This window comes from Triticum dicoccoides, chromosome 7A (genome assembly GCF_002162155.2).
Source record: "Triticum dicoccoides isolate Atlit2015 ecotype Zavitan chromosome 7A, WEW_v2.0, whole genome shotgun sequence".
Classification (NCBI taxonomy): Eukaryota; Viridiplantae; Streptophyta; class Magnoliopsida; order Poales; family Poaceae; genus Triticum; species Triticum dicoccoides.
In genome coordinates this window covers 708,023,829-708,034,062 of record NC_041392.1, presented here as the reverse complement: position 1 = coordinate 708,034,062, position 10,234 = coordinate 708,023,829, and the positions used below count along the sequence as shown (strand labels likewise).

Sequence of the window (10,234 nt, the reverse complement as noted above, 5' to 3'; positions counted from 1 at the left end):
GAGAGAGAGAGAGAGAGAGAGAGAGAGAGGGAGGGGGAGGGGGAGAGGGGGAGAGAGGGAGGGAGGGAGGGAGAGAGAGAGAGAGAGAGAGAGGATATAAGGATCGTAAGCAAAAGAGGGCTCAGTTTTGCATTTCATCTTCAAACCCAACACTCACATCTCTTGCTGCATAATCTACCCATCACAATGTAAGAGAACTGCCCTGGTTATCACTCATCAGAATGACCGTCCAAGGTGCCAACATCACCGATGAATTGAACAGGCTGCAAGGGAGGTAAGGGTGGGCTCTAATTTAATACCCACAGGCCACAGCTGTCTTGATTGCTCAAGACATGCTTATTTCGGCCACAGTCATCATCATCGCCTTTGCCTACCAAGCAAAATGACCCTGATATCCATAAATACATACATACATACATACTCCCTCTGTAAAGAAATATAAGAGTGTTTGGATCATACTCCCTCCGTTTCTAAATATAAGCCTTTATAGAGATTCCAATATGGACTACATACGGAGCAAAATGAGTGAATGTACATGCATGCACATGTCCATCCATCCATCCCCATCAGCCTCAGGAGCTACTCATGCCTGGCCTGGACCGAACAACCAAACCTGATGACGCCCCAGATAACACCGTACGGTTCCCAGCCCACGCCACAGCCAAATCCAAGGCAACGGAACGGCAGAGGCTGGCAGCACCGCAGCAGTGAACTGATGCGGGCACCACCCAGATTGGCCAGCGAGTAGGCAATGAGAGCTCGACTGATTTGGTTTAGGGTTAGAGGTAGAGGGGTGGGGGGTATATGTAGCATAGCAAAAGAGGCTCAGTTTTGTCTTCCATCTTCAAGCCCAACCCTCACAATCTCTTGCTGCATAATCTACCCATCACGATGCAAGAGAACTGCCATGGTTATCACTCAACAGAATGACCGTCCGAGGCACAAAGCATCCAACATCAGCGATAAATTAGACAGGCTGCAAGAGAGGCGAGGGTGGGCTCTAAGGCCAACTCCAACGCAGACACCGATTTTTCGGCTCTGTTTAGTACCACCACGCCACGACTGTCTTGATTGCTCAAGACATGATTATTTCAGCCATCGTCGTCGTCATCATCATCATTGCCCCTCTTTTTTTTTCAAAAAAGGAGGTTCAACCCCCACACCAAGCAACATGACCATGATATCCATACATACATACTCCCTCCGTTCCAAAATAGGAGTCGTGGTTTTAGTTCACGACACATGAATGCATCCATCCATCCATCCTGCTCAGGAGCTGCTCATGCCTGGCCTCGACCGACCAAACCTCCCGGCTCGAACAACGCATCAGACAACAGAGCACGGTTCCGGCCCACGCCACAACCGAATCCAAGGCAATGGAACGGCGGCGGCTGGCGGCTCCGTAGCGGTGCGGAACTGACGCAGCGGCCACCGGGACGATGGGTCAGCGATCCGGCAACGAGAGCTCGCCTGATTCGGTTTCGGGTTAGGGTTAGGGTTAACTGGTGTGAACTCGGCGCGCGTGAGTGTAGAGAGAGAGAGAGATGGGGGATAGTATACCGACCCGACCAAGCCCTCGACCGGAGAGCACCACGGGCCCCGCCGCTCGGTCCCCAGGCCGCGCCGCCGCGGACGTTCCCCAGCACCGGCGGCATCCCAGAGGGGTAGCCGAGCCGGCGCGGCGGGAGGGGATGGCCCCGAGGAGCGGCGACCCGGCGCGTCGGCCGCTCGGGAGCCTGGCCGGCGCCGGCGGGTTCCTCCATCATCGCAGCCGTCCGGGGAGGGACGCGGCCCCAGCCGACGCGGTCATCGGCCACGGGGAGCGGGGCTGGCGCGGCGGCGGGATTCGGTCAGATCTATCTGATTTGATCCGATTAGAGCGCTCGCATCGCACGCAGCCATGCCGCCGGTGGCCTCTCGCAGCCGGACTGATCCGAGGTAGGCAGCTAGCTAGGGTTGGTTCGGCGGCGACGGAAGAGGAGAAGAGATGGATCCAAATCCGGATGGATGGATGGATGGGTGGGTGGGATGGATCCAAATTAAGGGGCTGTTTGGATTGTGACTAATGTTTGTCATATGTTGCCACATTATTTTTGTTATATTTGTCACACTTGTCTAACTTTAGTTGCTTAAATTGTTAGCCACACTTTGCCTTGCCTAAAGGAATCTTGCCACATTTTTTGTGTCTATGAAATGTGGGGTTCACTTCTCATTAAAAATTATTGCCTTAGGTGTGGCGGAACCAAACACCCATCTAACTTGGTCAAACTTGTCTAAGATGATATGTGGCAAAGTGTGGCAAGATGTGACTAGAAACCAAACAGCCCCTAAGTTTCTGATGAAAATGGCCATTTAGGCAAGGTAACCCGAGGAGGCCTGCGAGGGCCGAATGAGGGGGGGTGAAGGAAATATGCCCTAGAGGCAATAATATTGTTATTATTTTATTTCCTTATATCATGATAAATGTTTATTATTCATGCTAGAATTGTATTATCCGAAAACATAATACTTGTGTGAATACATAGACAAACCAAACGTCACTAGTATGCCTCTACTTGACTAGCTCGTTAATCGAAGATGGTTATGTTTCCTAACCATAGACATGTGTTGTCATTTGATTAATGGAATCACATCATTAGGAGAATGATGTGATTGACATGACCCATTCCATTAGCTTAGCACCCGATCGTTTAGTATGTTGCTATTGCTTTCTTCATGACTTATACATGTTCCTATGACTATGAGATTATGCAACTCCCGTTTACCGGAGGAACACTTTGTGTGCTACCAAATGTGACAACATAACTGGGTGATTATAAAGGAGCTCTACAGGTGTCTCCAAAGGTACATGTTGGGTTGGCGTATGTCGAGATTAGGATTTGTCACTCCGATTGTCGGAGAGGTATCTCTGGGCCCTCTCGGTAATGCACATCACATAAGCCTTGCAAGCATTGCAGCTAATGAGTTAGTTGCGAGATGATGTATTACGAAACGAGTAAAGAGACTTGCCAGTAACGAGATTGAACTAGGTATTGAGATACCGACGATCGAATCTCGGGCAAGTAACATACCGATGACAAAGGGAACAACGTATGTTGTTATGCGGTCTGACCGATAAAGATCTTCGTAGAATATGTAGGAGCCAATATGAGCATCCAGGTTCCGCTATTGGTTATTGACCGGAAACTTGTCTCGGTCATGTCTACATTGTTCTCGAACCCGTAGGGTCCGCACACTTAAGGTTTCGATGACAGTTATATTATGAGTTTATGCATTTTGATGTACCGAAGTTTGTTCGGAGTCCCGGATGTGATCACGGACATGACGAGGAGCCTCGAAATGGTCGAGACATAAAGATTGATATATTGAAAGCCTATATTTGGATACCAGAAATGTTTCGGGTGAAATCGGGATTTTACCGGAGTACCGGGAGGTTACCGGAAACCCCCGGGAGGTATATGGGCCTTAGTGGGCTTTAGTGGAAGAGAGGAGAGGTGGCCAGGGCTGGGCCGCGCGCCCCTCCCCCCTAGTCCAAATAGGACAAGGAGAAGGGGGCGGCGCCCCCCTTCCTTCTCTCTCTCCTCTTTCCCCCTCCCGAATCCTATTCCAACTAGGAAAGGGGGGAATCCTACTCCCGGTGGGAGTAGGACTCCTCCTGGCGCGCCCTCCTCCTGGCCGGCCGCACCCCCCCCCCTTGATCCTTTATATACGGGGGCAGGGGCACCCCTAGACTCACAAGTTGATCCACGTGATCATATTCTTAGCCGTGTGCGGTGCCCCTTCCACCATAATCCTCGATAATATTGTAGCGGTGCTTAGGCGAAGCCCTGCGACAGTAGTACATCAAGATCGTCACCACGCCGTCATGCTGACGGAACTCTTCCCCGAAATTTCGGCGGTCAAGAACTTAGCCTCTCTCAACTTTAGCACGTTCTCCTCCGTGATGGAGGAGGGCATCCATCGGCCTTGAAGGTCGGAACTGGACATTGTCGAAGGTCCGAGGCGCCCGGAATCTGGAGCCTAGAGTGTTGGAACTCGAGGCGATGGGCGAACTTGTTTTGGGATTGGAGAAAAGGATAAGGCCCTGGTCTCTTTGTAAGAGGCTGAATACCAGGAGCCCTCCCCGTAACCGTTTGGGACTCGCCTTTAATCGAGAAAACATGCTAACGGGCACGATTGGGTTACCCACATCCGTATTGATGAGAATCCCGTAAAAAGGGGGTACACGATCTCTGCTTTGACAAGACGTGCCAAGGAAACCGCCTCGCAAAACACGCTGAGGTGGAAAAGTGAAAACGATTCGAGTAAAGGACTTGGCCGTAGTGTGATGACGCACTGCGGAATACGTCAGCAGATTTGATTTGTGTTAATATTATTCTCTCTATGGCAATATGTGGAAGCTTATTTTGCAGAGCCGGACACTACTCTTGGTGTTTACAATCTTCTATGAAGGACTTGGAGGAGGAACCCGCCTTGCAATGCCGAAGACAATTTGCGCGTTGGACTCGTCGTCATTGAAGCCTGGTTCAGGGGCTACTGAGGGAGTCCTGGATTAGGGGGTGTTCGGGTAGCCGGACTATACCTTCAGCCGAACTCTAGGACTATGAAGATACAAGATTGAAGACTTCGTCCCGTGTCCGGATGGGACTTTCCTTGGCGTGGAAGGCAAGCTTGGCGATGCGGATATTCAAGATCTCCTACCGTTGTAACCGACTCCATGTAACCCTAACCCTATCCGGTGTCTATATAAACCGGAGGGTTGTAGTCCGTAGGCAATCAACTCCATAGATAACAATCATACCGTAGGCTAGCTTCTAGGGTTTAGCCTCCTTGATCTCATGGTAGATCTACTCTTGTACTACCCATATCATCAATATTAATCAAGCAGGACGTAGGGTTTTACCTCCATCGAGAGGGCCCGAACCTGGGTAAAACATCGTGTTCCCTGCCTCCTGTTACCATCCGGCCTAGACGCACAGTTCGGGACCCCCTACCCGAGATCCGCCGGTTTTGACACCGACAATGGTTTAGAGAAACCTAAGTTGTCATTTGTTAAAAGGTTTGGGGCTGCGACGCTTATGTGAAAAGTTTCAGGCTGATAAGCTCGAACCCAAAGCGGACAAATGCATCTTCATAGGACACTCAAAACAGTTGAGTATACCTCCTGTCTCAGATCCGAAAGCAATAAGGGATTGTTTCTAGAATCGGGTCCTTTCTCAAGAAAAAGTTTCTCTCGAAAGAATTGAGTGGGAGGATGGTGGAGACTTGATGAGGTTATTGAACCGTCTCTTCAACTAGTGTGTGGCAGGGCACAGGGAGTTGTTCCTGTGGCACCTATACCAATTGAAGTGGAAGCTTATGATAGTGATCATGAAACCTCAGATCAAGTCACTACCAAACCTCGTGGGATCACAAGGACGCGTACTACTTCAGAGTGGTACATAATCCTATCCTGGAAGTCATGTTGCTAGACAACAATGAACCTACGAGCTATGGAGAAGCGATGGTGGGCCTGGATTCCAAAATGGCTCGAGGCCATATAATCCGAGAGAGGATCCATATATGAAAACAAAGTGTAGACTTTGGAAGAACTACTTGATGGTCGTAAGGCTGTTAGGTACATATGGATTTTAAAAGGAAGACGGACAATGATGGTAAGTATCACCATTAAGAAAGCTCGACTTGTCATTAAGATGTTTTCCGACAAGTTCAAGGAGTTGACTACGATGAGACTTTCTCACTCGTAGTGATGCTAAGAGTCTGTTGGAATTATATTAGAAATTACTGCATTATTTATGAAATCTTGCAGATAGGATGTCAAAACATTGTTTCCTCGACGATTTTCTTGAGGAAAGGTTGTATGTGATACAACCGGAAGGTTTTGTCAATCCTGAAAGATGCTAACAAGTATGCAAAGCTCCAGCAATCCTTCTAAGGACTGGAGTAAGCACCTCGGAGTTGGAATGTATGCTTTGATGAGATGATCAAAGATTTTGGGTGTATACAAAGTTTATGAGAAACTTGTATTTCCAAAGAAGTGAGTGGGAGCACTGATGTGTATATGTTGTTGACATATTGTTGATCAGAAATGACGTAGAATTTCTGGAAAGCATATAGGGTTATTTGAAAAGTGTTTTTCAATGGAAAGTCTGAATTAAGCTACTTGAACATTGAGCATCAAGATCTATAAGGATAGATCAAAACGCTTAATGGTACTTTCAAATGAGCACATACCTTGACATGATCTTGAAGGTGTTCAAGATGGATCAGTCAAAGAAGGAGTTCTTGCTTGAGTTGTAAGGTATGAAGTTAAGACTTAAAGCTCGACCACGGCAGAAGAAAGAGGAAGGACGAAGGTCGTCCCCTATGCTTTTGTCATAGGCTCTATACGGTATACCATGCTGAGTACCGCACCTGATGTGTGCCTTGCCACATATTTGGCAAGAAGGTACAAAGGTGATCTAGGAGTAGATCACCAGATAGCGGTCTAAATTATCCTTAGAGGAATAAGGATATGTTTCTCGATTATAGAGGTGATAAAGAGTTCGACGTAAAGAGTTACGTCGATGCAAGCTTAACACTTATCCGGATAGCTCTGAGTAGAGATACCGGATACGTATAATGGAGCAACAATTTAGAATAGCTCCAAGTAGAACAGTTATTTAAAATGGCTCCAAATGTAGCGTAGTAGTCGCATCTACAAGATGACATAGAAATTTGCGAAGTACATACGGATCTGAATGTCGCAGACCCGTTGACTGAAACCTCTCTCACAAGCATAACATGATCAAACCCAGAACTCTTTGGGTGTTAGTCACATGGGAATGTGACCTTGAGTGTTAATCACATATTAATGTGAACTGGATTATTGACTCTAGTGCAAGTGGGAGACTGTTGGAAATATGCCCTAGAGGCAATAATAAATTAGTTATTATCATATTTCCTTGTTCATGATAATCGTTTATTATCCATGCTAGAATTGTATTGTTAGGAAACTCAGATACATGTGTGGATACATAGACAACACCATGTCCCTAGTAAGCCTCTAGTTGACTAGCTTGTTGATCAATAGATGGTTACGGTTTCCTGACCATGGACATTGGATGTCGTTGATAATGGGATCACATCATTAGCAGAATGATGTGATGGACAAGACCCAATCCTAAGCCTAGCACAAGATCGTGTAGTTCGTTTGCTAAAGCTTTTCTAATGTCAAGTATCATTTCCTTAGACCATGAGATTGTGCAAATACCGGATACCGTAGGAATGCTTTGGGTGTGCCAAATGTCACAACGTAACTGGGTGGCTATAAAGGTACACTACGAGTATCTCCGAAAGTGTCTGTTGGGTTGGCACAAATCAAGACTGGGATTTGTCACTCCGTGTGACGGAGAGGTATCTCTGGGCCCACTCGGTAGGACATCATCATATGCGCAATGTGACCAAGGAGTTGATCACGTGATGATGTGTTACGGAACGAGTAAAGAGACTTGCCGGTAACGAGATTAAACAAGGTATCGGATACCGACGATCGAATCTCGGGCAAGTACAATACCGCTAGACAAAGGGAATTGCATACGGGATTGATCGAATCCTCGACATCGTGGCTCATCTGATGAGATCATCGTGGAACATGTGGGAACCAACATGGGTATTCAGATCCCACTGTTGGTTATTGACCGGAGAACGTCTTGGTCATGTCTGCATGGTTCCCGAACCCGTAGGGTCTACACACTTAAGGTTCGATGACGCTAGGGTTACAGGGAATAGATATACATGGTTACCGAATGTTGTTCGAAGTCCCGGATGAGATCCCGAACATCACGAGGAGTTCCGGAATGGTCCAGAGGTAAAGATTTATATATGGGAAGTCCTGTTTTGGTCACCGGAAAAATTTCGGGTGCTATCGGTAACGTACCGGGACCACCGGAAGGGTCCCGGGGGTCCACCAGGTGGGCTACCTGCCCCAGAGGGCTGCGTGGGCCAAGTGTGAGAGGGGACCAGCCCCAGGTGGGCTGGTGCGCCCCCCCCCACCAGGGCCCAAGGCGAAGAAAGAAGGGAAAAAGAGGAAACCCTAGGCTCAGATGGGCCTAAGGCCCACCTAGTGGTGCGCCCCCCCTCTCTCCCCCTTGGCCGCCCCCCTAGATGGGATCTAGGGCTGGCCGCCACCCCTAGGGGTGGAAACCTAGGTGGGGGCGCAGCCCCTCCCTTTCCCCTATATATAGTGGGGTTTTGGGCTGCCATACACATGAGAACATCTCCTTCCTGGCGCAGCCCTACCCCTCTCCCTCCTAGTCTCTTGCGGTGCTTGGCGAAGCCCTGCTGGAGTACCACGCTCCTCCACCACCACCACATCGTCGTGCTGCTGCTGGACGGAGTCTTCCCCAACCTCTCCCTCTCTCCTTGCTGGATCAAGGTATGTGAGACGTCACGGGGCTGCATGTGTGTTGAACGCGGAGGTGCCGTCCGTTCGGCACTAGGATCATCGGTGATTTGGATCACGACGAGTATGACTCCATCAACCCCGTTCACTTGAACGCTTCCGCTTAGCGATCTACAAGGGTATGTAGATGCACTCTCCTTCCTCTTGTTGCTAGATTACTCCATAGATTGATCTTGGTGATGCGTAGAAAATTTTGAATTTCTGCTACGTTCCCCAACAGGAGGTTTGGAGGAGGCCGCTCGTGGAGGGAAGCGGCTGGAGGGGAGCATAGACCAGCTGTGGTGGCGGCGATTTGTTCTTGTACTCGTGAACAAGCAACTGATAGACTAGATAGCTCCTGCATTTTACTTATTTATACCCACTAATAAAGGGGTTAGTGCTTCCGCTCATCCGCCATAAAATTGTTCCCAAAGTTGCAAAACATTACCCAATGATGCCACCTGTAAGTGACAAAAAACATTTTACACACGGAAATCCCCCCACCTGGGCCGGCTCACAGAGTAAGGACCTCCTATACAGAGCTCTGCACGTTGGGAGAAGACGCAGCATGGACATTTAGGCCGCCCATGTGCGGGCGTCCAGTGTTTTTTTAATTCATTTATTTCTTTTCCGTTGTTGCTTTTTCTACTTTAAATTAATTAGGACTCTAGAAAAGTTTCAAAATTTAAAAAGTTGAGAATTTTAAAACAAAAGATTCAATAAATCATAAAAAACTTGTGGATTCCAAAAATGTTTATGATTTAAAAAAATATTCAAAAATGGTCAGTATTTTTTCCAATATTTTGAAAAAGGTTCATTTATAGAAAATGTTTTAATTAAATTCAAAAAATGATTACCAAAAAGTTTTGAAAATATCATGAGTTTTGAAAATGCCCAAAAAGTTTGGAAACAATTTGTGAATTAAAAAAACAGTTTCTTGATTTCTAAAATATTCGTTGACTCAAAAGATGATCATGCATTTCAGAAAACATTCGTTATATAAAAAAACTACGAAATTAAAAAAATCCACTATTTCCAAAAATATGTTCGTCGATTCTAAAAATGTTTTCTGATTAAAAAAAGGTTCACACTTTTGATAAAAGTATTTGCAAATATTATAAATCTTAATGAATTCAAAAAATATTGATGATTTTAAAAAGTTCACAAATAAGTAAAAATGGTCACGGATTTTAAAAATTATTCACGATTTCAGATATCTTCATGCATTTTGAAAATGTTCATGATTTTCATAATTTGTTCACGATCTCACAAAAATATTCAATTTTTTGAATATTTTTATGTAAAGTAAAAAAAATAAAAAACAGGAATAAATAAAAATAGAAAAGATGAAGAAAGAAGAAGAAAAAACAGAAAAAAAAGAGAGAGAAAACCTCTGAGGAAGAAATGCAAAAATCCCAAAAATAGGATCGAAGATACGAGGGGGTACACGCTAGGTCGCTACGCATCAAATAGGAAACCCCGCCGCAGTAGCACTGGAAATATACGTTTTAGATAGGGGAATCCGCCCACCTAGGACGTCAAGTGCAATGAGAAAGAGAGTGATATTGTATCTCGGTGATGCAGCAAAATACGGCCATAGGCATTGAAGATTATGATTATTTTTTCCCTGTTGCAACGCACGGGCCCTTTGGGTAATATTTGTTAATGGGGAAGCGAGGAGACCGGGTAAGGTGTTGCTGCTTTCAGACTCGTATATGCCAGGTGTCACCGCGCTCGAGGTGGTCTCCCATTTTTTTCCTTGGATGAGCAATGAACAGTTGAATCAGGCAGACGATTTGCCGTCCAGATTCT

General features: G+C 46.6%; 1 long non-coding RNA gene across 1 annotated transcript; it reads right to left on the bottom strand.

Annotated features, from left to right (window-relative positions):
- Positions 1-816: 816 nt before the first annotated feature.
- Positions 817-1,986, bottom strand: LOC119327674. Its single transcript, XR_005158646.1, has 2 exons — positions 1,565-1,986; positions 817-1,470 (listed from the first exon to the last, which is right to left on the bottom strand). It is a non-coding gene; the product is annotated as an uncharacterized LOC119327674 (long non-coding RNA).
- Positions 1,987-10,234: the final 8,248 nt, after the last annotated feature.